At 40.3% G+C, this 23,707-nt stretch overlaps 1 protein-coding gene across 4 annotated transcripts in view; it reads right to left on the bottom strand.

Annotated features, from left to right (window-relative positions):
* LOC117205324 (dystroglycan-like) overlaps window positions 1-23,707 on the bottom strand; it is a 110,513-nt gene that overhangs the window by 47,743 nt on the left and 39,063 nt on the right. For 2 of the 4 annotated variants that reach the window (XM_033443613.1, XM_033443618.1), the window contains exon 2: window positions 15,844-15,857. The exons of 1 other annotated variant lie outside the window; for it this stretch is intronic. The gene's annotated coding sequence lies outside the window, so the exon portion shown is untranslated. Of the gene's footprint in view, window positions 1-15,787; window positions 15,807-15,843; window positions 15,858-23,707 lie in introns of those variants that run through there. One more of the 4 variants, XM_033443614.1, reaches the window with a different exon arrangement.

Below are 23,707 nucleotides of genomic sequence, written 5' to 3'. Positions count from 1 at the left end.
TCAGAGGATTTTGTTGGTGGAAAGTTGATCGACGTGGCGAGACACATTTCGCGAGCTGTCGAATCGCGTGAAAAGTTATTCACTCGTCGCAAAGCTCGTAATTATCAATGGTTTGCTATGCGTTTACGGTGCATCAACGCCACAACGACACGATCTAACTAGTTAACTCTGCTTTGCATTTCGCTTCCAACTGATAATATCCTTCGTTACGTGTGCATCGCTTACGCTAAACCGCGCAAACTAAAACAATCAGTCGCCATATCGCGTCATCTGTTGTGACTGTAACATGCGAAACATGAAGTAACTACGGTCTGCGAGAATAAAGATAGAGCTAGTTCTCCGTGCCAAAATCATCTACAAATTACAAGGTAAATCACTTTTCAAACCGAACTACCGTATAACAGTTCAAGACACGACTTTCTTTGGAATAATATTCCTATTTAGTGCAAGCTTATCGCAAGCAAGCGAATCTTTTAGCAAGTTTCATAGCAAATATTTACGCAAGAAATCGATCTCGGAACTATTTTTAATTCAACTTTCCCCGTTCCGAAACCCTCGTTGACAAACGTTTGATTTCAACGTAAAATTCTATTCTATTGGATTGGCAACTAAGTGATCGCGGATTTTGTCATCAGGTGGCAACTATGTGATTGCGGATTTTGTCATTAGGTGGCAATTAAACGATTGCGGATTTTGACATTGATACTTAATGACAAAATCGGCAATCACTTAGTTGCCAACCCAATAGAATAGAATTTTGTCATTAGGTGATATTAACAAAATCCGCAATCACTTAATTGTTAACCAAATATCTCATACAAAGTGACATCAAGATACAAAATCAACAGGATGTCCGTACGCTTTATTTCTTCATAATTCTTCATCATTCAGGCTATTCTATCCTATTGGTTCAATCATTAGGTGGCAATGACAAAATCCGCAATCACTTAGTTGCCAACTCAATATTTCGTGGCAGACAAACGTTTGATTTTAACGTAAAATTCTATTCTATTGGTTGGCAACTAAGTGATCGCGGATTTTGTCATTGCCACCTAATGACAAAATCCGCAATCGCTTAGTTGCCAATCCAATAGTAAGAGATCACGGAAACTTAATAACTGAACTATTTCCGATCTCTTATTTAACCCAATCTCGTTTCATCTCTCGAAATAAAATTCTCGTGTGCTACAAATTTGCTCGTAAATACTAACGATAGAATACAAAGGCCTGCAGCAAATGAAAAAAAAAAAAAAAAAAAGAAAGAAAAGGAAAGTTATACAAAATCTACTGGCGCTTTCCCATACTGAAAAGATCAACAACCCCATCAATGGCCGATACCGCAACCATCCCCGTTTTTCATTGTTGAATCGTCGGCGATCAGGCCGGAGGATAAATCGTCGTTACGGAAGCGGAATAACAGTTTCCATCAGCTTGCTGGTCGGATGCACCGGCGGCTGCGAAGTGTCCATAAAAATTGATCTCGGGGCATTGAATGTTACAGCGTGCGATGTCCAGCTTGGCGAACATTCCCGACACGTTTGCTGAACGCACACCAAGTATATAGGTACACGACCAGATGAAAGGGGCCCCATCGATGAATTTCTTCGCGACTCTTTCTGGGTAAACACGCCGGTGCATATGAAGTCGGCGTACAGTCGATCTTTTTTCATATATATAAAATTGCAAATTCGAGAGGCTGGGAATGGTAAAAACAGGGGGGGGGGGGGAGGAGGAGGAGGAATGTTCGTCCTTCGTAGACACGATGGAAGACGAGAAATACGTGTATTATATGGTAAGTGATCGATTCTCGATCTTAATAAAAGTGGCTGGGTGTAAAGATCGATCGATTTTGATGGACCCTTTGCATAGCAAAATTTTTACGACGCCATCGGACCAGGAACTTCGACGCTCTACTTTTATAGCGAAACTTTGACGAGAGGAGACGAAATTGTAAATGTTCGTACGTTCGTTTGTACTTTCATGCGGCGGAATTTTTCTTTCCTCTTTTCTTCCTTTTCTTTTTCTTTGTGTGAGAATTAATAGGAGAAATCATTTGAATATCGTTAATTTACAAGCACGATGTCAATGGATAGCAGAGAGTTAACACTTTGAGGATGCGAATTCGCGTCTTGCACAGATCGAAACTCTAAGTTTTACGTTTCTCCAACAACCATCCTTCGTAACGTTCATTATTTTCCCAGCTGAATGTGAAAATTAGCAAACGTGACATCAAAAGTGCCATTTGCAACACGGGCTCGATAAAACTGGCGACATTTTCTTGCGGTTATTGCCAAGGTTTATCGCGTATCTGTATACGTATAAGGCAAGAAAAAAGGGAAAAAAAAAAGAGGCAGCGAAAGGTTGGTGCGATATTTTCCCCTGATTCGACTGACCATCGGGGATTCGCGTTCCGCGCGAGCGCAGCAGAAGATAAAAGAGGGACAAGGGAAAGGTGGAATCGACCGGAGGAATGAAACGAATCACCGGAAAAATGAGCAATGTCACGCACCTCTGCCCTTTATTGTGACCAGATATTATGTAACCTGGTGTTCGTTCTACCGGAAAAATGACGTTTACTCGCATAACACGCTTCGCCATAAATGCTAATTGCGCAAAACGTCACGGAAATGAACAGAGAGACATTCGGTTCGATTATTTTTCCCACCGTCCACTAATTCGAATTTGGTCCAAGAAGATACAAAACGGAAAACCTGTGTTATTCCTTAGAATTCAGGGAAGCGAGAATCGGAAACGAGGATTCTATTTCTAATTGTTTTCTCGGTACGCGATGTGAGGTAACGCGAATTCGTGGCAACAGCGGTTCGTTAGAACCTGTAATACATTTCTCACTCGCGTGTTCGATCAACAAGTTCTTGGCACTCGACGCGAGGACAGATATTTTGGCATCCGCTGTCCGACCATTTAGCTTTTTCTTGCGTTTCAGGTAAAATCGCCACTGCAGTCAATCTGACAAACGATCTACGCTAAAAATACCGACAGTAAGAGCGTTTATATTTAATTTTCCTTCGGGATGACAGATAACATCGAATTATCGATCGATATTTCATAACAACGAACGATGACCAATGCGATTTGAACAATGGCGTTTATCAAACACGGGCAATTTTACTCGCGTGCGCAAAATCTTGGCGAATCGTTTGCATAAGCGTGTGCCAGCGATGCGGGACTATAAATAGCGGCGGAATTCGGCATTTAGAGGCAGTCAACGATGAGTCACAAGCCTCCAGGGTGTTATTCGTAGACGTTTCCCTTTCGTTTGTACGCTAAAACAATGCTCTTTGACGTCGCGAACTGCGACTTGTCAAAGGGCCTTGCCGCGGTTCTGCACGCGGCCCCACGACGACTCTTCCTTCGTTTTCACACCAGTGTTAATTGACTTTCGACGGATTTCTGCTGACTAGTCGTCGCTCCGCTCTCTTAACGCCGATCCTCTCGAATTTTAGAAGGCAGTTAGCTGGAAATTTTTCTCGACCAATTACTAGGTTGTCCGAAAAGTTTTTTTAAGGAAACAATAGACGCACGATGTTTTTTGTTTTATATTAGTTTATCGAATTATGCACGAACATAATGATAGAAATATAACGAAGTGGATCATACCTAATTCAATAAAATAATATAAAACAGAAATTGTTGTTCGTCTATTATCTCCTTATGAAAAGAAAGAAACTTTTCGGACAACCTATGGATAAATAAAGTTTGGAATTTTCTTTGAAAGACTTAGTTTTAGATCGTTTAGGATCATTCTCAGAGTAGCTCGATACATCTAATCTCGTTTATTTATAAGAATTACTGAAACATCTTAAAACCGTTATTCGTGTGTTGATACTTCTTTCTCAGATAAGATAAATAATAAAGGTAATATTACGAAACATGAAGTTCGGTAGGAACCAGATTTACTTCGAACCTAATTCAATTCATCTTCAGCTTTTAAAATTCTCTCTTTGCCTGCTAATTACACGAAACGGGGAATTATCGGGTGAAACTGCGAAAGCACCCGATATAAGCCGGATTTATTAATCCAAACACCTCGCTTGTTTATAACAATCATCGAACTACCTTGAAACTTCCACCTTTCCCGTTAATCGCATAAAGCACGAAATTATGCAGATGAAACTGCAAAATGGCAATAAGTCGATCGCTAGACTTATTATTATGCCGGATTTGCGTGAAAATTCCCATTTCTCAGTGTATTAATAACCAAATACGTTTCCGATCGTTAACGTTCACGTAGTTAGCCGAGTACCGGAGAAGCTAAACCCGGCGTGTAACCAGGTTCCATCGTTTCCGCCAAATCCGTGAGTTTCAGCCAATGTTGGTAACTTCAGAAATTCGTCGAATTACCAACAACCACGTAATTTCACTCCTCCTCCCTCCGAATAAGAGTGGCTGTACGTGCATGGAATAATCGGGTCGACTATCGCGATTCCAATCGCCGCACCAACTCCGCAACGAAACACACTTTTGCATCCTCCGCGTGAATCCGAATCACGAGCAGCGCGATCAAGCTACTTAGCTGTCGGTTTAGAAAAGAACATGATCAACGTCGGTGTTCGTGGATCATTATAGAACGCGTCGAGGTCACTGACACTTAACTGTCCCTTGATGGACGCTATCGAAGATGGAACGCGATTTCCGGTCTGCCTAGCAGCTGAGTATACACCGTGCGCGCCACTGTCAATTCCAATGTGTCTGATTTCGAATGTACGAGTTACTGTGAGGGATGTAACACAGTGGCGTAACGACCATGGACCCGCAAAGGAAATTATAAATTGGTTCAGTTGGAATTGGTTCTATGGACGTTGGTTGACGGTGGTTGACACATTTGCAGCTTCTTAGATTTGCATTGGTTCGCGAAAGTATTCCAACACTTGCACGCACCTTGACGTACGTAGGGAACTTTTATGCCTTTTAAATGCATAGCATTGAATATTAAACGTATAGTCGTGCAACGAATAAAATGCGTTGGAACTGATCGTCTTAGCTTCCGGGAGGCTGGAACGTGATGTTTCCAGCTAAAATCCGAGGAATATTTAATATTTCAGGATTTCCATTAACTTCGCTATAAATATTACCTAAACTTACTTATTGATAAATATTACCCAATTTACCATCAAACACGAACATTAGTGGACTAAGTGCGCTCTTAGGAAATTCTTAACACTTTGACTGCCACGTCAAAATCACACGGGAGTATTTTTATTATTCAAAGCATGTAATGGCAAAATAATAAATTGACGATGTAATACAACATTTTTCCCAATGGACTGTTTATCTCATTGGCGGTCACGGGTGATCACCGTGGCGCATTGGTAACAGTTGATAGCGACGTATTATAACAAGGCTTCGTTTATTTCGACAAACCATTCGCATTCGTTGTTTCGTCGTAAGCAAAACGCGCAGAATATATCGTTGAAACGTGTAGAAGATATTAGTAAATAGTATCTGCTCGTTCTATGTATAATAGTAAGGTATGTGCACACTTCTAATTTCGATTATACGATTATAAAGCAGCATTTGCGATTATTTTCTAAGGTGTGTTTATAATAATATTCGTAGATTACCCCTCGAAGATATGGATGCAAACACAGTGCACCGTTAGATGCAGGATTTGTTCTCATTTTTTTTTTATTGATGTTCTAATAAAAATGTTTAATCGTTCAATGGGGCACTTTTTGTTTCAAAGTATCTTCTATTTATCGGTGTGCACACTTCTGACTTCAATTATACGATTATATAGCAGCATTTACGATTATTTTCTAAGGTGTGTTTATAATAATATTCGTAGATTACCCCTCGAAGATGTGGATGCAAACACAGTGCACCGATGCAAGATTTGTTTTCTTTTTTTTTATTGATGTTCTAATAAAAATGTTTAATCGTTCAATGGGGCACTTTTTGTTTCAAAGTATCTTCTATTTATCGGTGTGCACACTTCTGACTTCAATTATACGATTATATAGCAGCATTTGCGATTATTTTCTAAGGTGTGTTTATAATAATATTCGTAGATTAGCCCTCGAAGATGTGGATGCAAACACAGTGCACCAATGCAAGATTTGTTTTCTTTTTTTTATTGATGTTCTAATAAAAATGTTTAATCGTTCAATGGGGCACTTTTTGTTTCAAAGTATCTTCTATTTATCGGTGTGTGCACCAATGCAAGATTTGTTTTCTTTTTTTTATTGATGTTCTAATAAAAATGTTTAATCGTTCAATGGGGCACTTTTTGTTTCAAAGTATCTTCTATTTATCGGTTATATTCAAAATGCTCCAACTGTCAATTTCCATTTAATTTGTACAATTGTAAGAAGTTGAAGAGCTCCGGTCACCAATGACCACCGTGGCAGTTAAAGTGTTAATCGTATAGTTGAGCAACGAATAAAAGGAGGAACTGATCGTCTCAGCTTCCGGGAGGCTGGGACGTGATGTTACCAGCTAATACCGGAAGAATATCTAACGTTTCAGGATGGTCTAATTTTCTATTCTCTTCTGTCTTTTCACAGACTAAAGCAGCTTTCATCTTCCATTGACTTCGCTATAATGTTATCTTATTGATAAATATTACCCAATTTACCATCAAACACAAGCATTAGTGGACTAAGTCCGCTCTTAGGAAATTCTTAGTCAGCCTTTCGTGTTATCTGACCGCGTTATAAGTACTTACATCCCTGAATCAATTCCAAACGATAGTCCCTTCATGTACAATAAATTGCAATAACGTTTCGATGCTTTAATATCGTGACTCGATCGACGATAGTAGTCGGATTAAAGTCGATCAACACTTTCTCGAACGCGATATCAAGTCTTCTCGATCCTTAGAATTAAGTTCGACGATCCTTCAAAGAGCTGATCCGATCGACGCTTTTATCGTGGGTCGCGAGGAATTTTATTTCACGGATTAATCTCTGCGACGACCTGTGAATCAACAAGGTGTGCCACTTTGTAAAAATGTCACGCTCGATCGAAAGGCGATCGTGATTCACGATCCTCCGTTGAATCAGTGCGGCGACATCGCACGTGACACCTGCATCTCGATCGCGGTATCGTCGACCTGCGGTTTAGGATCCAGAAGATTAAGCGCTTTCACTAGAATAAAATTTTGCTGTACAAACAGAGGCAAACATTCCACGTATTCTGATATCATTTCCTTTCTTCGAAGTCTTAGTTAACGTCTTATGCATCGATCTTACCGTTGTCGGTTGCCGCAATGTGTAATACATAATAATTTAACATCGTAGCAGTACATTATGAGAAAATACAATTTACACACACACACACACACATATATAGGGATTACAATAGCTCGAGATACACTGGAATACACTCAATATGCGGCAATGCAACTTATTCGTATTTGGAACTGAAGGAAGCTGGCATGGCAGATGAAGTTTGAATTTCGTGAGAAGCATCTGTATATTTTCCGGAGGATCGTAGGAACAAAAGATTGAAACTCGCTTCAACGAGTTTGATAGTTAAGCTATTGAATATTTCATCGAAACTTTCGAAACGTTTGAAGCTCGCAAAAAATCCCTGAAAATTGTGAAATACTTTGAAGCACGGAAAATGAGAAATTGTAATTATGAATAATCGTGCGTCGGAACTGAAAGAGAAAAATTGGCCGAATTTTGGGCAAATCGGACTAACGCAGGTAGCGGCAAACATCGGAACGTTTGCTACGAGCAAATGTCCACGAGGCAAAGGAAAATTCGCTTTCACGAGATAATTCACTTCAGCAGGGACGGTTTTACGAAATGAAAATTCGATTCCGAGAAGCGTAGTTCGCGCGGCCATTTCACGTTTTTTTTTTTTTTCTTTTTTCTTCTTTTTTCATCTTGACGTCGCGAGTCTCGCGAAGCTCGCTCAAACTGGCTGACGAGCGCTAATTAACTCGCAATGCCATGCAGCTCCGACTAATTGGGCTTGTTCTATAATTAACCATGGCCAACTTTAATCGGTCTGGCTTTTCGTTCCGCGCTGTCATTGAAACGGAACGTTTCGAACCGATAGAATTCAAACGCAAAATTTCGTACGATGTACACGTCGTTGTATAAACTCTGAGAAAGACAGTCCGGTCTAGAACCAGAGTAGAACCGTTTGTTCCAACCATCTTTCCGGTTCCTAATGAACGTCTATATGGGACGAGCAATCTGTGTTAATTAACCGTGTCCTGCGTGATCGGGGCATCGATGATGTTGCCAAAGAGATTAAAGCATCTCTGCTATGACGATGGAGAGAGAGAGAGAGAGAGAGAGAGAGATTTTCTTTTAATGATTCATCGAGCGTTGGCATTGATGGATTTTCTCTGTTTTCTAAAAAATGTTATTAGAAATTTGATTGGCAATTAAATGGAGATTAAAGTTAGTTTATTATTATTATCGAAAATATGGTAATTATTACTTTGATACGGCCATCGATCTCTGGAAAAGTAACTTTATTGCCTATATTTTACGGGTTTTCCAGCGCCGTTCATACTGGCTAGCAGAAATATAAAAATTCAAGCGAAGTATCTGCGGAATGGAACGTTGGAGAGACGTTCCTCTAATGATTCATCGATTAATTAAACGTTCTAAAGTATTTCGTCTGTGCTCTCTGTCTGCTCGTTGGCAATTAAATGGAAATTACAGCGGAGTTATTTTAACATTATTATTGAAAATTTTTACCTCGAAGTGCCTGTCGTCCTTTTGAAAAGATAATTGAAAAATAATTCACCTCGTGACTTTCGAGCACCTCCTTTCAAATTGCCAATGACTTTTTAAACAAACTGACCAATGCAAGTAGAAAAATTTCATTGACACATACTACGTTTCCAATTAAAACATTGATCAAACAATTAAAACAATTGATTAAAACAATTGTCGCATTGAAGTAAACATTTTTCTTAAACGTTGGAAACTTTACAATGTCGCAGGATTTCTATTTCTTTTAAACACTGCCGACTAAATCTATGCATAGTCATGTCGCTTCTTCATCGGTCAAGTGCCGATACGATCGAGAGAAGAATTAAAGACGGCCGATTAAGCTCACAGCGAATCGTTCGAGAGAAGAAAGTGTGTCAAAGTGTCGAATCCTTTTTGAGAAATTTTCAATGGCCTCCGAAGATTGGAACAGCGACTAACCACGAAGAGAAGGCAGCTATTTACGACGATTTCTGCGGAACACGAGGACGCAGCTTACAGCCAGAGGCGGTCGTGCAGAAGTGATAAAAGAGAAGAGAAAAAAAAAACCAGCGGGAAACAAGAGAGATAAAGGGCTGGCAATAAGTATCGAACGAAAGACGATCGAGAGAAAGGTTGAAGGAGACGGACAAGGTGGGAAGAGTATCGCAATAAAAAGCTGAGAGAAAAACTGATCGGAAAGGTTAAATGCTGACGGCGGATAGACGCGACCAGACGGCGTTCCCATAAACATAACCCATGCAACCGACGTAAAACATAAAACTGGCTGAAAGAATGATGGTCGACGTAGGACGAGCACAATGGTACCCATTCAAGCAAGTTTACGCGGCATCGTTTAAGCGTCGTTATCACAATACGGCGAACCTTCGTGCCCTGTGTTCCATCCAACGTCGGACCTGACTGACGTGTAGACGTGTCACGGGTAGAGGAAAGTCGATGACGAAAGGCAAGTGTCGTTTGTGGATCGTATTAGGAAATTCATTGGCTTTCATTTTTATGCTACGCGTTTATGGGCAATTTCAGAGTAACAAAATGTACAGAATTCGGAGGATACGCGAAGATATGGAAAATGTGCAAGATATTAACTTAATCTACGACTTTCCAACAATTCCTTCGCGTTCTTGCGAATGTCGCGGCAAATATTTCTTTCCAACGTCGTCTTCGTACCAGTGAAACTAGATAATTACTGTTTCCAATCGATTAGCAGGTCGAAATTAGGCTACAATTTACGGACGTGATAAATTTACGTACAATTTACGTGACAAATCCTTGTGTCACGTAGGAGACACAAGAAATCGCGAAATTGACACATCATCGGTGATCTCGCGTCACAGTTCGAACGTTTCACGAATAAGATAAAGAATTGAACTTTGGATATAGTCCATTTATTGTATGAATACAACAAAGTGACGGTTCAAAGTGTTAGAATAAAGAGAACGTCGAGAGCTGATTTTAGGAAGGTTTGTCCGAAAAGTGTCTTTCTTTCGCAAACGTGTCTTTACAACCGTGCAGCTTCATACAAACGTGACATCAGGTCTGTGAAATCTCGTGGTGTTTATCTTAACAGAATAAAATGGATCCTACGTATTTCGACAAAATAATATACAACAGAAAACGTCATGCTTCTATTATTTTCTCATAAAACGGAAGAAACTTTCCGCGCATCCTAATAAAATGCTCATTCTTGCTCATTGCTATTTAACGAGTAGAATAAATTCCAGGTCTCGTTTGTTCGGTCGTGTCCACGAGGATATGAAACTGCATAAAGGTAAGTGGCCGTATCCAGGTAGAGACAAATCGTAATAACATGAAGCGAGTGAAACAACGTACGTGAATCAGAAATTTTGCTATTGCAATTGCCACGAGTCATAATCAGAGTAGTGCGGTCTATGTGACATTTAACACGTTGTCTGCCACGCGTGTTTTCACTGAAATCACCGTCAGACCAAGCGTTCTCTGCTAGGTACTTCCATCGATATTTTAGTAATGCGAGTGAATAATTTTTTTAATAAACCACTTTCGTATTACTTGTATAACAAATTCAATAGTTTTATTATTTCCTCTAGAATATCTTTTCAAATACCTACGACGATCCTTCGCAAGTAATCAAATAAGCGAAATAACCGAATACGGCCCTACCGGAAACTTTGCTGTCACCCGAATATGGGTGTCGTGGCAGTCAATGTGTTAAAGGGTGCTTATATATAAAATACGAGCTACGCCTTCTATATCGGAAAAATATAAAAAAGCAGAGTAAAAGAAGCCTTTATGGGTATTAACACTTTGACTGCCACGCGGAAATCACACGTTTCGCTCAGGACACCACGGGAGTATTTTTATTATTCAAAGCATATAATGGCAAGATAATAATAAATTGACATTGCAAGACAACATTCTTCCTCAATCTACCGTGTATCTTATTGGCGGTCACGGGTGGCCACCGTGGCGCCTTGGTAACAGTTGATAGCGGCGTATTATAACAAGGCTTCGTTTATTTCGACAAACCATTCGCATTCGTTGTTTCGTCGTAAGCAAAACGCGCAGAATATATCGTCGAAACGTGTAGAAGATATTAGTAAACAGTATTTGCTCGTTCTATATATAATAGTAAGGTATGTGCACACTTCTAACTTCGATTATACGATTATAATGCAGCATTTACGATTATTTTCTAAGGTGTGTTTAGAATAATATTCGTAGATCAGCCCTCGAAGATGTGGATGCAAACACAGTGCACCGTTAGATGCAAGATTTGTTCTCATTTCCTTTTTATTGATGTTCTAATAAAAATGTTTAATCGTTCAAAGGGGACTTTTTATTTCAAAGTATCTTTTATTTATCGGTTATATTCAAAATGCCCTGACTGTCAATTTCCATTCAATTTTTACAATCGTAAGAAGTTGAAGAGCTCCCGTCACCAATGACCACCGTGGCGTCACAGGAGAAATCGTGACGGGTCATATATGACCCAACGTGGCAGTCAAAGTGTTAATACAACGATCTCGAAGACGTGGCGTCTGTTCTGAAGAGCAGATAGTCTGTCCGGTTCGATGATTACGAATCGAATATCGCTTATACGTAATTGCAAAGACGTTATTCGTAAAACGTTGCGCATAATGCCAGTTTACATCGAAGAAGATACAACGATTCGGATTCAGTACGCTTCGATACGATATTATTGTCTGCGAGCCAAAGTACGTAATTTACCGAGGAACGGAAGAATACAAAATGAACGCGAATAGAAGAAGACATTATCCCCTCTGATTCGATTTATACACACCGATGCTGAAAATTCATGGCGGTTGCTCGATAATCCGACGATCTAGTCCTATCGATACACTCACGTAATTAGCTAGTATTGCACGAGTTCCATCAATCTCGTTCAACATGTACGTTGCACGGCTCGACCACACGCATCGTGCACCTCTCTCGTCACGTTTACAATCTCTGTAACACTGTACCTCACCGATACACGCTGCGTCCTCTTCATTGTCGCAATAATTTCTAATTAACCAACGTTGGACCGCGATCCTCGTTCAAACTTGGACTATCCCCTTTAGAATCATCATAGACCGAAATACGAAATAAATCAGGTTAGATTGCTGCAGAGAGAGAGGCGGATATCCCAGCGTGATATCAAACACACCGACGTTTAGTTTCTATAGGGTGGTGTTCAAACCCATAATGGCTCATAATTGCACAGTCGGCGGCCGATTGAATCCTATTAATTTCGGTCGTCGTTGTAGCTCCCTGCCGCTATCATTATCAACGTTGTTCACTGGCTGAACGTCGTGCTCCCTTGAAAATACCGTGGTCAGTCTGCGCTAGTACCGCGTAATTAACGTAATTACCGGTCAGCTTAATTATCGTTCGATCGAGATGGAAAACTTCGAAGTACAAAGCTCCTGTGTGTGTAATAGAAGCAAGAAGTTTCGACAGCTGCTTTTATTTCCAGCTAACAGAGTGCAACGTTACTGACCCTGGATGACGATATGGAAATTGTAGAGGGAAAAGAGAGATCGGTGGTTGAAACGCAGGCAGAAGCGCGAGGATTACGAGTGGCGTGTAAAACGAAGTTTAAGTGTAAGACAAAGTTTAGAATTTGTTTAACAAGCGAATAGAAAATGGAAAGACGAGCTAGTTCGAGGCGATATTAACGTAGCTGTTGATTTTATCTCGGCGTTTTTCGAAGGAAAGCTTTCACACAACGGCGACGTTACGCGCTACATGCAAAAGCTTTTCCGCTGAAATATCGCGTAACCATCTTGGCTGCATCTCTTAAAATGAACAATTTCTCTTCGATCAGTAAAATATAGAATCTGCGTGAAACATATCGTAGAATTTTTCAAGCCAATTAACTGTAGAAGCTTTAAGAAACATTTCTTTACAAAATTCGGTATTTCGAAATTACGATGACGATGCAGACCCCTAAAAATTTAGCAAATAGAAACGAATTTAGGGATGATAAGCCTGTTCTTTGTACACGAGGATACTCGCTTCAAAATTATCTATGTTTGCAAAGTAACAAAATATCTGTACTTGGAAGAAGGCGAGTAGATTAAATTGGAAAGAACGTAGCAGTGTAGTTCGTGTTTGATTTTTTGATGGAACGAAGAAGTCCGTTTTCCATGGCTTTAGCTCGCTTTAATACAGGTCACAGTGGCAAAAAAGAAAAACCGGCCAGGCCCGAGTCCAGGCCAGCACAGCGAGACATGTGTTACGTGTTAACTCGGCTTTCTCGGCGACCAGTTGCATCAGCCGGAGGAAACGACGAGATTGCCAGTCCCTCTGGCTTCAGCCTGCACAGTCAATTAACACTTGCTGCTTTTTTCATCCTTCTTTTGCATATTCCTTTTTGTCCCCTTTCGCCTCTCTCGTTCGTTCGTCGATGAGCAATGTGACTTTCATAGCGAATCGGTATCGATTCGCTTCGATTATTACGCCAAGAGAAAGAGAGTGCAGTTTGATTGAAAATTCTTAAAAATTCACATACATTTTTTTTTGTATTTCTCTCTCTTCTATAAAATCCTCCTCTATATCTATGCTTTCAAGTACTGCTTCCCTATTTCTTATTCTGTAACACTTTGCTTTGATATCACATTATCGCGTGGCTAATAAGCAATTTCTTTGTACCAGTTAGCAGTTCCTGTTCCTCTTATCAGACTCAAAAATATGTACATAGCGATTAACCGCAATTACTTTATCTTCTAAACTGTAATTTCCTTATCTTCTTACGAACAAGAAAAGATCCTTTTACAGTGGGTCAATGTAGGTTTCTTGTAGAAAGAGACGCCAGTAAATTTACAGTAAAAGTAAAGGAAGAAAATGCTGTAGAAATTTCCATAAGATCTGCGTCTCGTCGTTCGAAATCTGATATCATTACGAGTCTCGCAGCTGAAAAAAGCACGGTCCTGCTGCTCGAATACTTGAAAGCTTGGAAACGTTACTTGAAAAACCGAGGATGCAATGACTCAGAGGCACGCTATTACCTGTTATTTCTTCCGATCGTCCCTCAATCAGAGACATATTTCATCCTTATCGTGGACCATAATCGCGCCGGTTTGAAAATTCACACGATACAAGACAAACGAACTTCCAACGCGATGAAATATCGAGAGGAGGGATTTTATCTGCGTTGGTTCGATCCAATGGCTCCATGAAAACAGCGTTTGCAACGACAAATGCCGACTCTCGTGAAACATCAGATAAAAATGTACTTAACTACTTGGTATTATCGCGAATTTCTCTGAAATTAGCAGTCCGATAAAATAAAAAGATGGCTATATCGAAGGTGAAAAACGAAAAGCGCCCGAGGCAAACGTTCATTCGGGTCACGCGCGTTGCACGAATTAGCGTCGACGAATAGTCATTAGCGTGAACTTTTAACAAGCGTTTCGAGCAGATGCGAGCATTCAGCAGCAAAACTTGCAACAAAGAACGGCTGAATCCGGGCGCAGCCTGTACGCTTCGACATCTGCAACCGCGACTTTTTCTCATCCGAACCGTTTGCAACTCAACCCTGTTGCTAATTGTTCTACGAAAGCTTCCATGCGTCGTGCACCATGGATATTATTTATTCGCCTATTTGCTTATGGTATACAGAGATCGTGCATATTGGGAATTTTTCAAGGTAAACGTCTGAGCTTTGAACGTTGATCAATTTTCAACATTCATCACTTTCAACGTTAACACTAGAACTACCACACCGGTCAAATTCGCTGGTTTTTGCAATTTTATGTTAAAATATTTAAAAAATTTTAAAATTTTATTTTAAAATAATTTTAAATTAAAAGAATAGTATAACGAATTTTATTTTGCTTTTTATGTGTTCAAACTGAAAAAAATTTTGTATCGAGGCTACTTATACCAATAACAGTCAAAATGACTGGTACTTGTCAAAGAGTAAAAGGGTCCTGCAATCTGTTTATCGAACCCCAATTAACCAGTTTCCTCGTTTTGTACAACTTCCCACACGTTTTTCAAATTTTCACTGCGTATCATTCGATACGACGATATCGGTTATCAGGAAAATTCCGGATCGATCGCTAGATTGCTAGATGCCGACATTAGAAATATCACAGCAGTCAAAATGACTGGTTCTACAATTTTATAAATGTGTCAACCATCGTTTAGGGATCCCAGATGGATTTGCTTCTGTAAGAAAGTAATAAATCAATAAGTATAAAAATATTCCATTATTTTTAAAGACCAGTCATTTTCACTGGTTTTGGTAGAAATAGCTTCATGTTAACTATCGGTGGTTCCAGTGTTAATCGGTTGGAAAATTCAGGAGAAAATTTTATTGTCATTTGCGAAATATATCGAATGCACGAGACCACGGTACGACAGCTAAATATCGGAAAATCCAGCTGTAGAAATGCGCAGATTAATTAAAACCGTGGCTGCAAAATGTAAAATAGTCGCGAAGATTGATTTTGCAAAGGCGAAGATTGGTGAAACGGCACTCTCAAAGAGTGCGTTTACTCAAAAGCGGTATTTTCTAAAGACCTCGTCCTCTTAGGCGTTGAACGAGCTTCGAAGAAGGCCACGAGAAAACAGAAGATAATGCGTGTTGCAAAAGAATCGATTACCTCATCTTCGAAGCTTCTTCCTTGTCTGCCGTATAATTAAATTCGTGTCCACGTACCTCGAGTATTTGACCTAAAAAAAGAAGACGAAAATTCTTTTTATTCGATATTACGATAGCCTTCCTATCGTCGTAGTCGTTCTATCGATTTTTCGTAAAACGATGGAATAACGTGCACGTAAAGCTAATATTTAACTTTGTAATATTGGCTTGGCAACTAAGAGATTGCGGATTTTGTCATTAGGTGGCATTGACAAAATCCGCAACCACTTAGTTGCCAACCCAATAGATTTAAAGATAAATATATCGCCGTTTGACGACAAATATTCGCATACCAATAGCTTCTATTAGGTCATCCCATAAGTTCGTGCCGTTTTTCGAGCGGTTACATATGTTATTTTTTTTAAACACCTATGAATCGTTGTCTTAGGTATTTTCAGAACATTTCACATCTCTCGAACTGTCAAACTTCGTGATTTTTCAACAAGATCCCGAATTCTATCTTCGTCTGTCCGAGGAGGATGCCCGGAGCGTTCCTCGTCTTCTAAACAGAAATTCCCAGCTCTAAAACGTTGGAACCACTTCCTACAGGTGCGAGATGAAAGCGCATTTTCTCCGTAAACAGCACATATGGTTTTCGTGGCAATTGTTACAGAACTTCCCTTCCGAAATTCATATAACACAGATGTCGAAAATGGATACGCATTTCACTCATGATTTTTTACTGTTAGAAGTCACTGTGTTCGCTATATTACGATCTTATACCCACGAAAATCCGCTCTAGCTTGTTCTCCATCAGCTAAGCTCAAGTACATTGGTCCCTTATCGCCGTGTGTTTATAAATCGACACATAAAATGTATACACAAAAGTCGGCACGAACTTATGGGATGACCTAATATATGAACATCGTCAGATTCGTGACCGACACACAATCGTGACAGTCGCGCCTCGTTAAAATGCCGACGAAATTTCAAAAGATCTCGTATAAAGTGCGTAATAGGCGTATACACGAAATGTTTCTACAGGTGTCGGAATATTTTCGCGAACCACGGTATATCGCGGCCGGTACTTCAGAAATTCCACTTTATTAGAAACGATCGCCTAGATATAGGGTTTTCGTCCGTGCTATAGGAACTAAGTCCTACAGTGTGCCATATACCGAAGCTATTAATCAACGTGAACTATGGACTCGGAAATGCGTGTAACTTGGTCTATAGATAACTATGGATAACTATGTGCACGAATAACTGGAATCGCTATGGAACCGCTATAAATACACACGTAAGTTTCTTGGCAATCAGTTTAGTCATAGTCGTGGAAATCCCAGGGTTTGGAGATAAAACGTACGCGAAAGTTTTTGATAAGGATGAGTCACGTTAATTTACTTCGAACGATTCGTGCAGTGACGCAATGCAGTGGAATTGGTCGGCTCGTGCGAGTACATTCGATTGGAACAATCCAGCTGCGCAAGATTAAGCGTTTGGATATCACTAGTCTAATTTAAGTCACTTTGAAGCGGCTGCCTAAATACCGTGTGGCGAGATCAATTATTTACATATTTAGTACACCGATAGACACAAACGAACTGTAGTCCATGCTGACGGTGCTTTCAAACGAAATTAATCGAGGAATCTTGCATCGGTCGCGAGTGATTTCAAAAATCGGACAAATTGTAGCATCATACGCATATCTGGCTCCGCTTCAGAGACTTGGAACTTTCCGACTCTCGTATTACATATCGAACAGTTTCGCTCAGTCTATCGGTGGAAAATCCGAGATCTGGCGTTATATGACGCTCCAACACGCCGCTCCAAGAAATAATAAACGTAAAATGCCGTTTATCTCATAGGAGAAAGAAATTCGACGAACTTCATCGAACGTATAGCAAAGTGCGAACGCGGGAAGATGCGAGCGGTGAGGAAAGTAAAGAAAAAAGATAAAATATCGATCGAGTGGTTGGAACTACGGTGCACTTTGCATAATTTTGACATTCCTAAATTAAACATACTCCGACATAATCTCCCTAGGGGACAAGTCCTTTTTTTTTCTTTCTGGAAACAGAAGCGTTAATGGTCTTCCACTTTCCCCGAAGTGCGATTAACCCACGAAACACAGGCTGCATAGTGTTTGGAGTGGCGTGGTCGCGCGTTTAAAAGCTCATCCTATCCGACAATAGGAATTCCAGCTCCTCATTCGTCAAGCCAACCGCATTTTCGTCGCTCAGCCGCAGCAACGTCAGCTTCTAGGAAGCCTTCGAATGTGGAGCATTAAAATTCAACGGGGCATCAAGAATGTAAAGCGTAAGCGACCTTTCCGGCTGGTCGGACTACAGAGAAAATTCCCTCTCCCTCTCTCTCTATCTCTCTCTTTTTACACGGTGTTAAAAGTCTGCGAGGGACAGGAGACTCGCGTCCAATAGGCGAGGAGGGGACCAAGCCTTCGTACAAGTTCTCGTCTCTTCCATCTCTACGGATTATCCTGGACTACCGGCCGATGTCCCTCCTCATTTGTCGTCCCTTTATGGCTCGTCAGTGATTCTCCATCGAAACTCGTCCCTCTTCCTTCTTCTGCTGTTCGTTCCACGATTTACGCGGCTCCATAATAGTAATCCTTTTGTGTCGTAAAGGTAAGATGATTTTTCAGGATCCGTTCTGGTTACGTGGCTTAACACGTTCACCGTATGGATTCGATTTTCGTTTATAATATGCCGACGAATAATTCTCATAGAACAGTTTCATAGAAGAATTCGTGTGCAGTATATTCGAGTGGAATATCGTTTTATACGATAGCAGAGCCTTGTATCAGGAGCCTTGTCCGAAGAGTTTAACACGTTGACTGCCGCGCGTGTTTTCAATGAAATCTTCTTCGGGCCACGAGTGTGGTATAAATTTGATGGCTTTTTATGCCACCACAATTAGAAAAGGAATCAAATGGCATCGAACACTTGGCGTTCAACTGCTTCTGGAAATTTCGTTGTAAACGATCCGACGGTTTATAAAATTGCAACGAGGAAGGATGCGAATATTAGAGAATTATTAGTTGCAAAATTGTCTGAAAATACAAAAAATCCTTGTCTTCGACGGAGTTAGCATAACTGATAGAAAAATGATTTCTGAAGAAGCACTAGACGCGCGTGCAAACTGTGTCATGCAGACGAAAGACGTCGAATGGACCGAACAAAGGCACGAGAGAATTTGAAGAAAATAACAACTTATTGTCCAAATTGTCCCGACCAACCTCAGCTTTGTATAGAATGCTTTAAAGTTTTACGTTCTAAATAATTTTCTTAATAAACCATTCTCGTATTACTTTTATAGCAATTCAATAGTTTTATTACTTCCTGTGGAATATCTTTTCAAATACCTACGACGATCCTCCGCGAGTAGTCAAATAAGCGTCACACGAATACGTGTTAAGGTGATGAACAACAATTTCTGTTTTATATTATTTTATTGAATTAAGTATGATCCATTTCGTTCTATTTCTGTCATTATGTTCGTGCATAATTCAATAAACTAATATAAAACAAAAAACGTTCTGCGTCTATTATTCCTTTATAAAACGATGAAACTTTCCGGACAATCTAATACTTGCGAATAACAACAACGCGTGACGAATACCTTCCTTAGGTCTTCTGATTTTGTCTGTTACAAATTCGCGATTTTTAATTCAACTCGCAAACATTACATTTGTACAGATACGATCAGTTACTATAATAAGCACTTTACTCCGTTTCGCTTTACTTTTAAGCAGAAAGCGTTTAATCTTACGCTTTAAACTTCCCGTAGATGCATAAAGATTCGCAATGTGCGCATAACGTAAAAGCAGGTACCGTGCTGGCTGCTTGACCATTCGTGGTGAACGTGTCAGTCACGAAAGGAACGTACGCCGCTCTCTACTTTTCACCGTCTCTAGAAACACTTCGATAACGAGTCGTGACACAGTGTTGATCGGTCGTCAAACTTATATTAATAGGTAAAACTTTGTTCAAGTGAAACCGTACCCTATACACACGATCAGATCGCACGAACTTGTGTAACGTGGTGCTTTTCGCTAGTTTTTACTTCGATCGCGAGTCGGTTGCGCTTTCGGATATTTAGACGATGGACAACGAAATTTCGTCGTAGATAAGCGGATCGAATATGTTAGGCTGGCGAATCGTGATTCAAGTTTATGCAAAGTGGTCACGCGAAATAGTAATCTGGCTGGTGAACTCGGCCGCGTTACATAGGCGTTTTATACATCGGCGGGATATTCGAGCAAATCCGAGAAGAGCAACGCACGGCGCACAATTTTTCGGCGATCGAACGCTCGGTGAAAGTAGTCGAAAACGTTTCCACTGTGAGTAGAGTGTGCGTGGCTGGACGCGAATTCGTGCAAACCGGTCACGCGAGCCGATAACGCGTTTGCTGGACACGCGCCGGATAAAAATTCAGCGGCCAGGCGTAAAGTGCAACGCGCGATTACAACATTTACTGGCGTAATAATAAAAGCGTGCGTGAGTCGGTTACGTGGAGTGCGTTATCGCATAATACCGTTGGCCTGCTAATAGACTTAATCAAGAGTAATAGACCGTGCGTCTACCTATTAATAGAGCAACCGTTATGGCGTGTGCCGCGATCCACGATAATCCGATGACGTAGATCGTACACTTCATGTACATCGTCTATTCCTCGTATCTCTTCTCGGTTTCCTCTTTTCCATTTTCTATTTCAGCGTTGACTGGTGGATCAAAGCTGCGTGGGCTGGCTACGCGACCGAATACTTTTTCCTTAAAAATTTTCCATCTCTCGACGCCACTTGGAGAGCATTGGGTGGGTGGGTGGGTGGGTGACGACGATCTGGCGTCATTGGTAGACGCTTTAACTTTGACTTTGATGGAGTAACTGACCCGAAACCAAACTCAACTAAACTCATCCAATTTCCTTTTGCCTGAAAGACACACATTACCAACTATCAACTTACACAATTCTATTCACGAGTTCGCTACTATGATAATTACTCGTATCTGACAGTGGAATTGACGCGGGGCCATGAAGGGTCATCGATTGAGCAGCAAACATACAATAAGCAAAAAAATGCACCGCTGCAAATCCATAAAATTTCTATAAAAAGCCACGACTCGATCATTTCGATTACTCTGGTAGTTTTGGTATTAAATAATTCGTTTTATTTAACACATCGTCGACCGGCAATTTTGCTGAGAATTTATCCCATGTCACCGACTATTATTTCGTAATTGGATGTGGAAGTAAAACGATGTAAATAAACTTTAATAAATTATTGAGATGTGTAATTTTGTGTGCTACACACACACGTAGTGACACACGTATGTGAGTATGAGTGTGTGGAAGTATGCGTGTGCACAGCGTCTCGAAAAACAGATGAATGCAACTGGTACGTTCGTAGTGTGGTATAGAAGATGGTGAGATAAAGAGTGCTGAGACGCGTGCAAATGTACAGGGTGGTTGGTAACTGGTAGTACAAATGGAAAGGGGTGATTCTACGCGAAAAGAGAAGTCGAAAATATAGAATAAAAATTTTTTTTAATTTTTCCATCGAGACAACGATCTACAGTGAGATCCGTTAAAACGTACCGCACGCGTACCGAGCGAAGATTCAATGTCGATTTTCTCGAAAACGAAGCCTCAAACGAAAAATTTTTATTCTATATTTTCGACTTCTTTTTTCGCGTAGAATCGCCCCATTTCTGCTTGTACCACCAGTTACCAAACACCCTGTATAATAGTAAGGTATGTTCACACTTCTAACTTCGATTATACGATTATAAAGCAGCATTTACGATTATTTTCTAAGGTGTGTTTATAATAATATTCGTAGATCAGCCCTCGAAGATATGGATGCAAACACAGTGCACCGTTAGATGCAAGATTTGTTCTCATTTTTTTTTTATTGATGTTCTAATAAAAATGTTTAATCGTTCACTTTTTATTTCAAAGTATCTTCTATTTATATTCAAAATGCCCTAACTGTGAATTTTTATACAATTTTTACAATTGTAAGTAGTTCAAGACTTCCGGTCACTAATGACCAACGTGGCAGTCAAAGTGTTAAGGCGACTTTATGCTTTTACATATTCAACGAACATCGACGGATGATTCATCCGCTGCAAATATAAAAGATGGGCGAGTATCTCTATCTATACCAGTTCAATTCATTTCAATAGTTCTTAAAATATCGATGACTGAAACAACGAGCATCAGAATCGAACGAATAAGCTTAGTCCTCGGGGAAGAATGTCGTCTGCGATTGTTTTCTTGTGCAAGCTCAGACTCGCCACTTCATGAATCTGCCAATGAGTCATCCGTCTAATTCATCGAAAGTAGACACTGGCTCTAACTTGTTCGCTGGTCGCTTTCGACCACATGCAGATCCATACGATCTTATCAACTCTAATTACGATCTTCTGTCTTCGTTGATCAATTATTCATCGCGAATGGCATAATTTAAGAATGATTCGCGGGGGATCAGACGACCAAAAATGGCTCGTCTCGCGTCTCTTTCGATACAACCGCGGCGTTGGCTGGAATGCAACATTGTTGCGTCACCACGAGAATGTCTTTCGCCTTGCAATCTCCCGATTATCCTGCACTACACTTCGACGACTATATCGTCGACTTAAGACGATTCAGACGACTCAAGAAAAGCTAGTTTGTAGTTTACGACTTCCTAAGGAGATAGGAATGACAGAAAAAAAGAAGAATTCCGGGGATATTTATGATAAATATTCCCATCTAAACGGTAGTAATCTGGATATGACCATAAAACTTGGATATTAAAGCTATTAGAATTATTAGAATTGGATACTAGACATTAGAATAGTTGAATATTAAATGGGTCAAGCGAGTTACAGTTTCTCTGAAATATGCATCTAAGGCACTTAAGCGTAGTTGGTATGTTTATGGAGGATCGAATGCTTTTAGGAGTGCAGCAGGAAACTATAAAAGAGGCAGAAGCTTGTTCCTACAGTTCCAATTCCGTAGTAAACATTCACTGTTCAAGCATTTAATCGTTCAAATACGAGAAGCTTGGAATCTTCAAACGAATATAAGTACTTTGGTACTCGAAGACCTGACCAGAGGTCAGGTACTTAAGAATCGAGAATTTACGTACTCTCGACAATATATGGTAATGGAGTTATGAGACCGATCAGGCGTCGAACGTTACATGCTTCGAGTATTAAAAATGGTCACTTTAGACATCGTGCAAGTGATGTCATACGATGACGTTCGAGTCGTGTGATGTCAACTTGAAATTGCTTCTTTCTCTGTGGCACATTTAAAAAATTGTTGCATAACGTATCATCTTAAAGACAGGTTCTACGAACCTGCTATTCAAGCTACTTCTACTAAATTGTTCAAAATAATTACAGCATCTTATATGTCGTGGTCGTTGTGGTCGTCGTACATGTACAATCTTCATATATCGTATTCATCGATAAAAAAAAATCACTGGGGAAAAAAAAAAGAAAGAAAAAGGTGAACTTGATCGGTTAGGTTTCTCACAGGCTCATACATATAAGACACGCATTCTACGTTAGCCTACAGCTGCATCAATCTCGATTGCATCTTGCGTCTCAACTCTTGAATTTACTACCTAACACACAGCCGTATATAGCCTCCGCCAGCTGTACTTGCATTCTACCAAAGCACGATCAAACGGACTCAAATTCAATAGCCCGATAGCCCATCAAACACCCGGATACTAAGTATCGAAATAACCACTCAACCAGAATACCAAAACCGCTTACTGGCGAGATAGCAGACGCGATACGCCATAGGCATCTCGTTGTATCGTGTACTTACACGAGCAGCCAGCAGTCTAATCTACAAGCGAGCATCGAACGAAGCAAACAAGTATCTAAAGTCAACTTTTTCGAGGCACAAGCTGCTCCTTGGAAAA

This window comes from Bombus bifarius, unplaced genomic scaffold (assembly GCF_011952205.1).
Source record: "Bombus bifarius isolate JDL3187 unplaced genomic scaffold, Bbif_JDL3187 scf7180000007990, whole genome shotgun sequence".
Classification (NCBI taxonomy): domain Eukaryota; kingdom Metazoa; phylum Arthropoda; class Insecta; order Hymenoptera; family Apidae; genus Bombus; species Bombus bifarius.
This window is presented reverse-complemented; position numbering and strand designations above follow the sequence as displayed.